The 13731-nt window shown below is 37.5% G+C and overlaps 2 pseudogenes; one reads left to right on the forward strand and one right to left on the reverse strand.

The window, feature by feature from the left end:
* Positions 1 to 8306: 8306 nt before the first annotated feature.
* On the forward strand, positions 8307 to 9257 carry LOC141417254 (F-box/LRR-repeat protein 14-like; annotated as a pseudogene).
* A 1718-nt stretch (positions 9258 to 10975) lies between these two features.
* Positions 10976 to 13731, reverse strand: LOC141417255 (olfactory receptor 7G2-like; annotated as a pseudogene).

Genomic DNA, 13731 nt, shown 5'->3' on the forward strand with positions numbered 1-13731 from the left:
CACTTGCCAGGAGAAACAACCAAGAAGAAGCAATACTCTGACACCCTAACTCCAAGTCATATAAAGCTTCTCCATGCCACACTACAGTGGGAAACCAGGAAGGATCCGATGCTGCCGGATGCCAGCTCCTCACCTGCCTGGGAGATGCAGACCAACAGAGCTACTACCCAAATACCAACACAAGGACAGGACACTGAAGAGTAACACCAGAACTACTAAGACTGAAACTTCACTGCACCTGAACCTGGGACTTTTTCTCACTTCTATTTTTCTTTTTTCTCTTTCTCTCTAAATGCTTGTTTAGTTCACAGTTGATTAGTACACCATTTCTCCCTGTTAATTTCTTTGGTTCTCTATACTTTTTTTTCTTCTTTTTTTCCTTTGATTTCTTTTTCCTCTTACTCTTCCTTTCTAGATCTCATTACTTTTACTACTGCAAGCTAGCTAATGCTAAATTACACACAGTACAGGGACAGTAACAGCAACAAGTGGAATGATGGGAAGATGGAAAAAGAATGGAAACCATGTTCCCCCCAATAATAAATTACTAAAGGAACCAGATGGAAATGAAGAAAAGTGATACCCAGATTCAGATTCCAACAAAACAAGGAGAAGCTATACCAAGGAACCCAACAAAACCCACAAGAACACCCTGAAAGACGAAATCATGCAAATAATCAATGAGAATTTCATAGAGATGATACTAGACATGGTCAACTAAAATGACAAAGAGACACTCAAAAAATTCTAAGACAACAAAAAAAATGAATATAAGGAAGCACAAGAACAAATAAAAGAAAGCATAGAACCCTGGAATAAACACCAAAGTGAAACAAATTACACCATAAATAGAGAGATAAATGAATTAAGGGTGAAAATTAAAAATATTAAAGTGGAAGTGACACATAATATGGAAAACCTCAGAAAAAAGAATGAAACAGAAATACAAAACAAAATGAAAGACCACTACAGGAGACTAGAACAAGCAGAACACAGAATCTCAGAAGTCGAAGATGAAAAGGTAATTACAGGAAAAACTGAAGAACTGCTAGTCAAACAACTCATGACCTATGAAATGGTTATGCAAGAACTCACTGACTCTATCAAAAGACCAAACGTGAGAATCATGGGCATTGAAGAAGGAAAAGAGGTGTAAGCAAAAGGAATTTGTAACATATTCAACAAACAATAACAGAAAATTTCCCAAACCTAGAGAAAACTATGCCCATTCAGGTACAGGAGGCCTCCAGGACATCAAAATAGAACTACCCCACAACATATTATCAGTAATACAACAAGCACAGAGAATAGAGAAAGAATATTGAAGCCTGTAAGAGAGAAAAAAACAAGTAACCTACAAAGGGAAACCCAACAAACTTGCAGCAGACTTCTCAACGAAACCTTCAAAGCAAGAAGAGCATGCAGTGAAGTCTTGCAGGCATTGAATGAAAGTAACTTCAACCCTAGGATACCCTACCCAGCAAAATTATCATTCAAAATAGATGGAGCAATAAAAGTCTTCCATGATAAGCAGAAACTGAAACAATATATGACCACCAAGACACTACTACAAAGATTCTTCAAGGAATTCTGCACACAGAAAGTGAAAGCAAACAAAACCATGAAAGGGCAGGCAGTAACGAACCACAGGAGAAGAAAAGGCAAGAAAGTAGAGAGTAACAAAGATTTAGCTGCACGCAATCAAGCCCTTAAACAACTAAGACAACTAAATGACAGAAAATACCAAATACCCATCAATACTAATACTGAATGTTAGTATTAATTAGCCCATCAAAAATCACCATTTGACAAAACTGGATTAAAAAGGAAAATCCAACAATCTGCTGTTTACAGGAAACACATCTGAAAGAGAAACAAGCACAGGCTTAGGGTGAAAGGCTGGAAGGAGATTTACCATACCAAGCTCTGCAAAAACAGGCAGGAGTAGCAATATTTATCTCAGAAAAAGTAGACTTCAAAACTACATTGATCAACGTGATAAAGAAGGACATTCCATACTAATAAAAGGGGAAATACACCAAAAGGAAATAAAAATTATCAACCTATATGCACCCAATGTCAATGCACCCAACTTCATCAAACATACTTTGAAGGACCTAAAAACACAATATTTCAATCAACTTCTGCACAGTGTACATTGTTCTCAGCAGCCCGTAGAACCTTCTACAAAACTGATCATATCTTAGCGTTACAAAGCAAGCCTTCGCAAATATAAGAAAATAGAAATAATACCATGAATTCTATCTGATCAATGCATTAAAACTAGATCTCAAAAAAAAAATAATAGCAAAAAACATGCAAGCAGTTGGAAACTAACCAACACATTGCTCAATGATCAATGGGTCATTGATGAAATAAAAGAGGAAATTAAAAGGTTCTTGGAAGTTAATGAAAATGAAAACACAGCCTACTGGAATCTAAGAGACACAGAAAAGGCAGTCCTGAGAGGAAAGTTTATAGACATGAGCGCATATATTAAAAAGACAGAAATATCTCAAATCGATCTAATTCTACCTCTCAAACTCAGAGAAAAACAAGAACAAGGGAATCCCAAAACAAACAGAAGGACAGAAATAATAAAAATAACAGCTGAAATCAATGAAATAGAAACAAAAAAACATACAAAGAATCAATGAAACAAAAAGTTGGTTCTTTGAAAAAATAAACAAGATCAACAGACCCGTGGCAAACCTGACTAAAATGAGGAGAGAAGAAACCCAAATCAGTAAAATCAGAAATGCAAAAGGGGAGATAACAACACCATTGAAATCCAGAGACTACTTTGAGAACCTACATTCTAATAAATTTGAAAATCTTGAAGAAATGGACAGATTTCAAGATACTTATGATCATCCAAAACTGAATCAAGAGGACATTAATCACCTGAATAGTTCTATAACACAAAGTGAAATTGAAGCAGTGATAAAGAGTCTCCCCCTAAAAAAGTCCAGTACCTGATGGATTCTCTGTTGATTTCTACCAGACCTTTAAGGAAGAACTAATACCAACCCTCCTTAAATTGTTCCATGAAAGAGAAAGGGAAGGAAAACTGCCTAACTCATTTTCTAAAGTCACTCATCCCAACACCAAGCAAAGACACCTCCAAAAAGGAGAACTATAAACCAATCTCCTTAATGAACATCAATCTAAAAATACTCAAAAAATAATGGCAAATCAAATTCAACAACACATCAGAAAGATCATTCACCACAACTAAGTCAGTTTCATCCCAGGAATATAGGGGTGGTTCAACATACACAAATCAATAAATGTAATACAGCACATTAATAGAAGCAAAGAAAAAAAACCCTTGATCATCTAAATAGATGCAGAAAAGGCCTTTGGCAAGTTCTAACACCATTTCATGATAAAAGCTTTAAGAAAACTAGGAATAGAAGCAAAGTACCTCAACATTATAAAAGTTATATATGACAAACCTATAGCCAACATCATACTTAATGGTGAAAACCAGAAACCATTTCCCCTAAAAACAGGAATGAAACAAGGATGCCCACTATCCCCACTCCTATTCAACATAGTACTGTAATTCCTAGCCAGAACAATTAGGCAAGAAGAAGAAGTAAAAGGAATACAAATAGGCAAAGAAACTGTCAAAATATCCTTATTTGCAGATGATATGATCTTACACCTTAAAGACCCAAAAAAACTACCCAAAAACTCCTAGACACCATTAAAGAGCTACAGCAAGGTGGCAGGATATAAAATCAACTTACAAAAATCATTAGGTTTTCTATACACTAATAACAAACAAACTGAGAAATAATATATGAAAACAATACCATTTACAATAGCCTAAAGAAAAAAATCAAATACCTAGTGTAAACTGAACAAAGGATGTGAGTGACCTCTAGAAGGAGAACTACAAACCCCTGAAGAAAGAGAATGAGGAAGACTACAGAAGGTGGAGAGATCTCTCATGCTCATGGATTGGTTGAATCCACATAGTAAAAATGGCTATACTACCAAAAGCAATCTGCATGTTTAATGCAATTCCCATCAAAATCCCAATGACATTCATCAAAGAGATTGAAAAATCTACCATTAAATTTATCTGGAAGCACAAGAGACCACAAATAGCCAAGGTAATATTCAGCAAAAAGAATAATATTGGAGGTATCACAACACCCAACTTCAAACTATATTACAAAGCAATAGAAATGAAAACAGCATGGTACTGGCACAAAAACAGACATGAAGACCTGTGGAACAGAATAGAGGTTCTGGATATGAAGCCACACAACTATAACCAATTCATCTTTGACAAAGGCACTAAAAATATAGCATGGAGTAAAGACAGTCTCTTCACAAAAGTTGTTGGGAAAAGTGGTTAGCCATCTACAAAAAACTGAAACTAGATTGATGTTTATCACCCTGTACTAGTATCAACGCAAAGTGGATAAAGGACCATAATATCAGACCCAAAAATCTAAAGTTCTTACAGGAAAGAGTAGGAAACACTTTGGAAGTAATAGGTATAGGCAACAACTTCCTCAATAGAACCCCAACAGCTCAGTAACTAAGAGAAAGTATAGACAAATGGGACTTCATAAAACTAAAAAGATTCTCCACAACAAAAGAAAAGGTCTCTAAACTGAAGAGACCACCCACAGAGTTGGAGAAAATATTTGCCAACTAGACATCAGACAAAGGACTGATAACCAGAATATATAGGGAACTCAAAAAACTAAACTCTCCCAAAATTAATGAACCAATAAAGAAATGGGCAAGTGAACTAAACAGAACTTTCTCAAAAGAAGAAATTCAAATGGCCAAAAACACATGGAAAAAATGCTCACCATTTCCAGCCATAAAGGAAATGCAAATCAAAACCACAATAACATTACACCTCATCCTTTTTAGAATAGCCATCATTAGAAACACCACCAACAACAGGTGTTGGCAAGGTTTTGGGGAAAAAGGAACCCTCGTGTACTGCTGGTGGGAATGCAAACTAGTACAACCACTCTGGAAAAATTTTGGAGGCTTCTTAAAAATCTAAACATAGATATGTCATGCATAACCACTTTAAAATAATATGCAGTCACTAGATTGGCAGGAGGAATGACAATTCTTACTGATGCTATTAAGACCATCTAATGGGACAGGAAATTGTTTCAATCAATTAGAAAAATATTTGGAAGTAACAAATTATTAGGGTTTTTCTAACACCTAAATAGCCAATAATTTCCCCAAGTAAAATAAAATACTTTATCTCATTTATACTAAGAAAACTGTAAAAGACCACCAACCAGCTTTACTGATAATTGCATGACATAAGCTGTCATAATTTAAATCAACATCAGAAATTCTACCTATATTTCCATTATCATACAAAATATAAAATAGCTATAATTGAATACAAATGAATTGATACTAAATTCAATAATATAATTGAATCTCAGAAGTACAATAATGAGAATAAGAAACAACATAAAGCATTTCTGAAATTTAAATGTGCACATGGTCAAGAATCTGAAGAACTGGGTAGGAGGATTAAAAGGTATTGATCATATGAGTATGACAGATTTGAAGGGCAAAAATTCACAATACTAACAATCAAACACTAAAGCAATGAAATGTCTATTTCACTGGTTACATATCCCAATTGTTTTCTGTGCGTCTCCTCCATGTCTTTCCATTTTATTGGAATTTATGTGTTACATTTACACACAACCAAGATAGTCCAGGATGAGCTACTATTCTGCAAACACACTGTTCCTAAGTAACTTACATTCACCCATTTGTCATGAAATTAATATTCTGAAGTTCAAGATAAAAGATGTGGACATATTGTTTTGGTGGACATCATTCAACTCATGATAGATATGCCATCTGATGACCTAAATGAAATTCTGTCATCAATTTACTAGAGGAAGGAAACTCACTTTTTCCTCCTAGAATCATGCCTGTGTGTAACACCTGCATGTTCTGCAACCACCTTGTGCCCTTGAGGTGAACCAGTCCTGGGATCTTTCACCTCATGCATGACCGAATGAAGTCCTGCTCCTTGTTCTGATGTATTTCCTAATTCTGAGGTCTTTAAAGTGTATGGTGACTCAGTCTTTGGTGGATAAACTTGAGACTTCAGGTTCCTTTCATTAGACTTTACTGAGGTAGTTTAAATATTTCACAATCCTTTCAACTCACTCAAATCATCTTAGACTTATTGCAGAAGCTGAAGCAAAGTATGTTGGATTCAAATGTTACATCATAAGAAAATGGTTTTCCAGTGACTGTTCCCCCTGAATACTAAATTGGGTACAAAAGTTTAGTTCTTGGTTGAACTGTTCACCTGCCCTGCTCTTCCACTGTCATAGACCTTACCATGCAATGAGGCAAAGACAATGATTTCACTCACCATTTCCTGACATGCCCACCTCTTATTGTTCCTCTATCAGATGGCTTTCTCAGAGCAGGGAGACATTTTGAGTACAAAAGCCCTTGGTTTAAACCACAGTACCACCAAAAAAATATGAGAATAAAAACAAATAAAACACAAGAAGAGTTCAAAGAAGGTAGACATTACTTCTTAAAACATTATAAAGAATAATATTCCTAGACTATATAAAGAAAAAAGAAAGAAGACTTGTTTAATGAAAATAAGAAATGAAGAGCAGTTATTAAGACTTACCACAGATATTGAAAGAAGATTGTGGAAATTATACATCCACATACTAAAATAAAAGTAGAAACTCCTTATCACATGTGATCAACTAAACTCATAAAGGCCAGAAATATGAATAGACTAATAACAACCAATGAGCATGATTCAGAAATAAAAAGTGTCCCATCAATGAAAAAGGCCAGGAAATTACAGCTTCATCAGTGTTTTCCATCAAATAATTAAAATACTATTAAACCATCTCAAATGCCTCCAAAACCTGAAGAGTGGGGAACTGGTAAACTCCCTTTCCTGGGTCAGCCTAACACTCATACCAAAGTAAGACAAAGAAACCACAAAAATAGAAAAGTACTAGTCAATCTCTTTGATAAAAAAAAATTCTCAAGTATTAGCAACTAAGTTGAACAGGAAAACGTCAGGGATGACTTTGCAGTTTCTTAAAATGTAGTTGTCATCAATTTTGACAGAAAAGATTGTTTGCATAGTGTATTTGAGAACTAGTATGTTTTGGATAGAGATTTTGAGTTTGAGATAGAAATGAGGCAACTATACGGGTATGTCAACTAAGAAGCTGCATATACACTTGTGGAATCTCTGGGAGAACATCCTCTAGAAGTATAAACTTGGTAGTCCATATGGTGGGAATGTCTGTTACAAGCATCAGTTGGAATTCTTTGAAAATTAATAACGGTAGTAGAAAAGAGCACAGAGCTGGGTACTGATTCAGGGTCCTTCAGTGTTTGCAAGTTGGGGATATGTAGAACATTAAAGGACAGTGAGCAATAATAGTCAGTGTTATAGAATAAAATTGACACAAAATATCTGATGGGAAATGACAAGTGGATAATACTTTTAAGAAGTAATAAACTGGGTCACTGCTAGTAAAATGTTTCAGAAGATAGTTTGCCAGAGTTAAATTCTAGATGGGATTAAATGGAGATATTTCATGATTCTTCAAGAACAGGACACAAAATTCTGTGTGTCCTGGAGCAAAATTCTTGTTGGATTGACCCAGAAGAATGTTCTGAGTAGAAAATTGGAGAGGCTATGTGTGGAGAACTCTTTTGGTAAACTTTTACTGTAAAAAGAGTAGAAAATGGGACTGTGGCTCGAAATTTCACACACAATTTAATATTTATTTCACTACTATACACTGATTATATATTCTATAGAATTATTGAGCCCAACCATCGGAAAAATATTAAAGATTGTAAGCCATTTAAAAACCGAAGAGTGTACCCACTAAACATTAATGAAAAATGAGAGAAACACGGTGGAGGGTGGCCAGGGCGGGTGGTGGCGACTGCGTTTGGCTGCAAGGGCTGGGCTCTGGGAGGGGGTGAGGCGCCTTCCTGTCCTGGGAAGTAGGAAGGAGCAGACAGGGCAGGGTGACAGAAGGGCAGGGAGCTCGCCTGGGCCTGGCAGTAGTCAGGAGGGAAGGAAGAAAGACCGGAAGGAAGGCAGGAAGGATGGATGCACCAGAAGGAGCAGTGGCGGCGGCCAGAGCCTGCCTGAAGGCGGGGATGGGCAGGCCATTGGGCCAAGGCGGAGGCCAGGCAGTGCGCTCTTGGTGCCTCCGCAGAGTAGGAGTGGCTGGACCCCATCCTTCTTCCCCGGGTGCCACGGAGGGGGAAGGAGGAATATGGAGACCCACATCTGCTTGTTCCGGGAACAGCTGGCCATGCTCTTCAGCTACCTGGACATCATGGACAAGGGGCGTGCGGCTTAGGTGTGCAGGGCCTGCTGGAAAGTTGCCTTCCACAAGTCCGTGCAGCTGGGGGTGGGGGCCAAGCTGCACCTGCACAGGGCTAACCCTTTGCTCTTCCCCAGCCTGCAGGCCCAGGGCTGCAGCCGCATGTAGATTCTGAGCCTCCACTGCAGCCTCAGCTATGTGATCTGAGGCAGGGCCGACATGGAGAGCCTCAACCTCAGCGACTGTTACATCTTCACTGACAATGGGCTAGGCCACAAATTAGTGCAGGATATTAGCTCGCTGCACACCCTTAACCTGAGCCTCTGCTAGCAGATCACCTACAGCAGCCTGGGCTGCATTGCCCAGTACCTCAAGGGCCTCGAGGTGATGGAGCTGGGGGGCTGCAGCAACACCACCAACATCGGCCTTCTTCTCATGGCCTGGAGTCTGCAGTGCCTCAAGAGCCTTAAGCTCCGCAGGCTGCCTGGACCTGGAGCACCTCGCTGCAGGACTGCCAGAAGCTCATGGATCTTTCTCTAAAGCACATCGCCAGGGCTGGAGGGCCTGAAGTTCCTTAACCTCAGCTTCTGTGGGTGCATTCCTGACGCGGGCCTCCTGCATTTACCGCACATGGGCAGCCTGCACAGCCTTTACCTGTGCTTCTGTGACAATATCAGTGACACAGGCATCATGCCTGAGCCTCTCACGGCTGGATGTGTCCTTCTGCCCCAAGGTGGGGTCCAGAGTCGTGCTTACATAGCCCAGGGGTTGGATGGCCTCAAGTCCCTCTCTCTCTGCTCCTGGCACATCAGTGACAACTCAAAGCAAATTAAGTACCTGAATGTAAGACCTGAAACTTTGAAGCTACTGCAGGAAACAGCAGGGAACACATACAAATAAATATTAATAGGCAATGACTTCCTCAATAGAACTCAAAAGGCTCAGCAAATAAGAGAAAAGATTGACAAATGAGAGTACATGAAATTAAAAAGCTTCTGTACAGAAAAGAAATGATTACCGGATTGAAAAGGCAGCCCACAGAATGGGAGAAAATCTTTGTCAGCTGTACATCTGACAAGGGATTAATAATCAGAATATGCAGGGAGATAAAAAATAAACTATCAACAAAATCAACAACCCCATAAAAAATGGATAAGTGAACTGAACAGAGATGTTTCAAAGGAAGAATTCCTAGCCATAAAGGAAAAGAAAATAAAAAACAAATTTAAAATTTCACATAATTCCTGTGAGAATGGCTATCATCAAGAACACTACAAAAATGTTGGTGAGGATGTGGGGATAAAGGAATCTTCATGCACCGTAGATGGGAATATAAATTAGTACATCCACTATGGAAAACTGTATGGAGGTTTCTCAAAAAACTAAAACTATAACTGCCATATGACCCATGAACACCAATCCTAGGGATATATCTGAAGGAATGTAAATCAGGTTTCAGTAAAGGTACCTGCACACCCACGTATATTGCAGCATTATTCACAATAAGTAAGCTATGGAAAAAGTGAAGATGTCCCACCACTGATGAATGGATTAAGGAAATGTGGTATTTACATACAATTGAATGTTATTCAGACATAAAGAAGGAAATTTTGTCATTTGCATGTAAATGAATGAAATGGGAGAACATCATCATAAGTGAAGTTAGCCAGGTTCAGAAAGTCAAAGGCTCCATGTTCCTTCTCATATATAGACCTATTACAAATAGAAGCAGAATTATGAAAAACAGGTTACACTAAGGGGAGGTCACATATAAGAGAAGGAGTGTAAATGAAGGAACTTAAGAAGGTGAATATGGTTGATGTACTTCATATACAAGAATGAATATAAAATTTTTAAATCTCTTAAAATCACCATAAGAAGGGGATTAACATAGAAAGGAGAAAAATAGAGGGAATGAACCAGTTTGGATTATAATACATATACACATGGAAATATCACAATGAAACTTCCTGGATAGCTATCTTAAACAAACAAAAATGCCATTTTTTTGCAAAATAAAATCAGGAAGGCAAAGCAGGTCCTGTTGGGTTGAAGGTAGATACCAGGGGAAGGGGGAAGGATATAAGGAAAAGGTGTAGGAGGGTGAATATTAAGGAAACGAAGTAGCAAGATGAATATGGTGGAAATATTACATGCTCAGGTATGTAAGTGGAAAAATGAGACCTGCTAAAACTACTCCAGGAATGGGGACAAGAAGGATATAGGAGCATGATGGAGTTGGTGAATTCAACCATGCTATATTGTAAGAACTTTTGCGAATGTCACAGTGTACTCCCAGTACAACAATAAAAAAATAAATTTAAAAAATGGGTAGACAGGAGAATATTTGCTGAAATTGGAATCCCTGGCCCCAACATGCTTCTGTAAAATCTCATGAAAACTGTGTTTAGAAAATTGTAATTATAAATCAAAACTCAGAGATCCAGTCAAGAATGAAAACAGTTTCAAGCAAGCTTAAAATCTACCTTGTCCAAATGTTATCTCATTATTCAAAATAAAATGATGACAGAAGAGTCAGATTTATAGCTGACTAGAAATCTACATTCTTTGAATTACTCCAAAACCTCAAGTTGAAAGAAAACAATACATGATACAAGTTAAGCAAACCTACTGATGAGACTTCCCAAGGCCATTTTCAGGTCTTTGTTCCTCAAAGAATAGATAAAGGGGTTCCATATTTGAGGGAACATAGCATACACCAGTGAAGCCACTGCCATCTTCCTGAAAGAGTCTGAAATTGAAGAACTAATGCACACCCCTAAGCCTGCCCATAAAACAAAGACAAAACAGACAAATGAGAACCACAATTCGAAAAGGCTTTATTCTTTCTTTATGATATGACATTCTCAAAAGAGAGGACACAATGTTAATATAAAATAAAATTATTCCAGTGAGAGGGATACTACCAAGTATGCAAGCTGAAACAATTATCAGGTTGTTATTAATTACAGGTCAGAAGGGGTAAGCTTGATAATGTGAGCATGTTTGCAGAAGATGTTTGATGTTTCTAAGTCTGTGCAGAAGGGCAGACTCAATGCCAGCAATATGTAGACCACTTCATCCAGAGAGAGAGATACCAGAGCCAGAATGACACAGAGGCAAAGGTTCATGATGACTGTGTACCTAAGGGGCTGACAAATGCCCACATAGCTGTCATAGGCCATTACTACAAGGAGAAAATTTTCTATGGTTGCAAAAATTATGACAAAGCAAACCTGGATAAGACATCTTATGTAAGTAATGCTCTAATCCTGTGTTTTTATACTCACCAGCAACTTTGGGACTGTGAATATGGTCAAACATGTTATTAAAGGACAGATTGGAGAGAAAGAAGTACATGGGTGTGTGGAAGTAGGAGTCAGAGCTTGTGGTCAAGATGATCAGGTTTCCCAGGATGGTAAGCAGGTAGAAGGAGAGGAACAGGCTTAAGATTAAAGGCTGGTATTCTTGATCTTCTGTCAGTTACAGGAGATTAAACTCATAAATACATGTTGCTTTCTGGGTCCCATGTTAATTCTGACCATATGGAAATGATGGTGTCAAAATAAAATAAAGTAAATGATTTCTGGATAAGCAACAACAATATTAATTTAAATGTGGGCATATATGAAAATTCTGGGAACCTCTGTGGACTTATGGATCATCAGCACTGGTAATGAAGACTAGCAGTCAAGATTTTAATAAATGCAATAGATATTTTAAAGGCTGAGAATTCTTAATAAAACCTCTTTTCTTGTATGTGGTAAAGCAAGATATGTGAAAGCTTTCACTTCCAGTGTGTCTCAACATTAATCTCTATCTTGTACTTGTCCTTCCTCTAATTTCCACTCCCTTTATTATACACCAACACTTTTTTTCACTTCTAACCAAATTTTGAGACAAAGAATAAAGTAGGGAATTGTTTAATTCCTTCAAACAAAAAGAAAGTTGAGAACATATTTAGCCTATCTATCTTTTAGAACAATTGGCTCCAACTTTGGCGAGCCTCAGAATTATCTGATAGACTCCTCAAAATTCAGATGAGGTACTTTAGCCATCATCCCTATAGATTCATGATGACATATCATTGTTGCAACACATGCAATTGGTATTTGCTGAAGACTGATTTAGAGATCACATTGTCTAGCAGCTAAGGTGATTCTCCAGATAAATCTATGCTAATATCTCTGGATAGTACAAAATTGCATTACTGAAAGATTACTAAATTTTCATAATTTCTCTATAATTGTAGTACTTTCTTCCAGGAAAAAGTCAAACTTTTCCCTTATTTTAAAAATGTATACCTTCTTATACCAACGAATTTAATTGTGGCCAGTACAGGGTGATCATCCATGTGTTCATGAGCAAAGACTTAAATATCTTGCCATTAGACTTGAAATTCATAACATGCTACCTGGAAATACAAGAAATATCTTTTAGTACTCAATTGTGAATGAAGCCAGAAAACAATGGAGAAGAAATTATCTATTGCATCTTTTGGGAATTTCTTCCCTTAGTGAAATAAATAGAATGTAATTAAACTAAATATACAAATAAACAAAAATAACTAAATGAGAGCAATTATGTCAAGCACAGAATCCTATAAAAAAGACAGAAATAAAAACATTAATTTTGGTGGAGTGACAGAGATGTACAAGACAACATTGACTTAAGTAATCAACTTCCTTGCAATTGTGTCCCTAGAAAGCCATGGGGTTCCTCTCATGGGACATAGAGAAGCTGTGATGTCAGTGTCATCATTTGTTGTAATATGTGACTCAAAGATTCCTATTTAATCCAGGTTCCCAAATTACTTGTTAAGTTTGCTTGTGTTGTGTACACATGGTGGGATTGTGGAAACATGGAAAGAACATTCCATCAGTGTCTGGCTTCTTTATCTCCATGAATCAATCTTATGCACAGAACCTTCCAAGGGCATCCTCTTCCTTGCTCATTCATTGCCAAAGTAAGGATGAGCATCTTCACAAATATACATTTCCATGTGCTTCAACCACTGGAACTGGAACATGCTACTTCTCATGTGTCTGACTCTTCCAGGGAAGATTTAGCATAATGTTTCCTTAGATATCCTTGAAGAAAAAGAAAACAGTCTTTCTTCTCCAGGTTTTCTTCTGTTTGCCTTCCTTCAAACATGGCCCAACATTCCTCCCCTTGCTGCTACTAATTCAAAAGACTTCTTGGGAAGAATCTCAGTGGTAGAGTGCTCATAAAGCATGACTAAGGCCTGTGTCAACAACCAGCACACAAAATATTTGAGAAGGCTCAGCTTGCTCCTTTGGTCTACACAATGAATGTCAAAGAACTTCTGTCTCCATATGTTTAATGATAACATATATACCATTGCTGTTGACAT

This window comes from Castor canadensis, chromosome 15 (assembly GCF_047511655.1).
Source record: "Castor canadensis chromosome 15, mCasCan1.hap1v2, whole genome shotgun sequence".
NCBI lineage: Eukaryota > Metazoa > Chordata > Mammalia > Rodentia > Castoridae > Castor > Castor canadensis.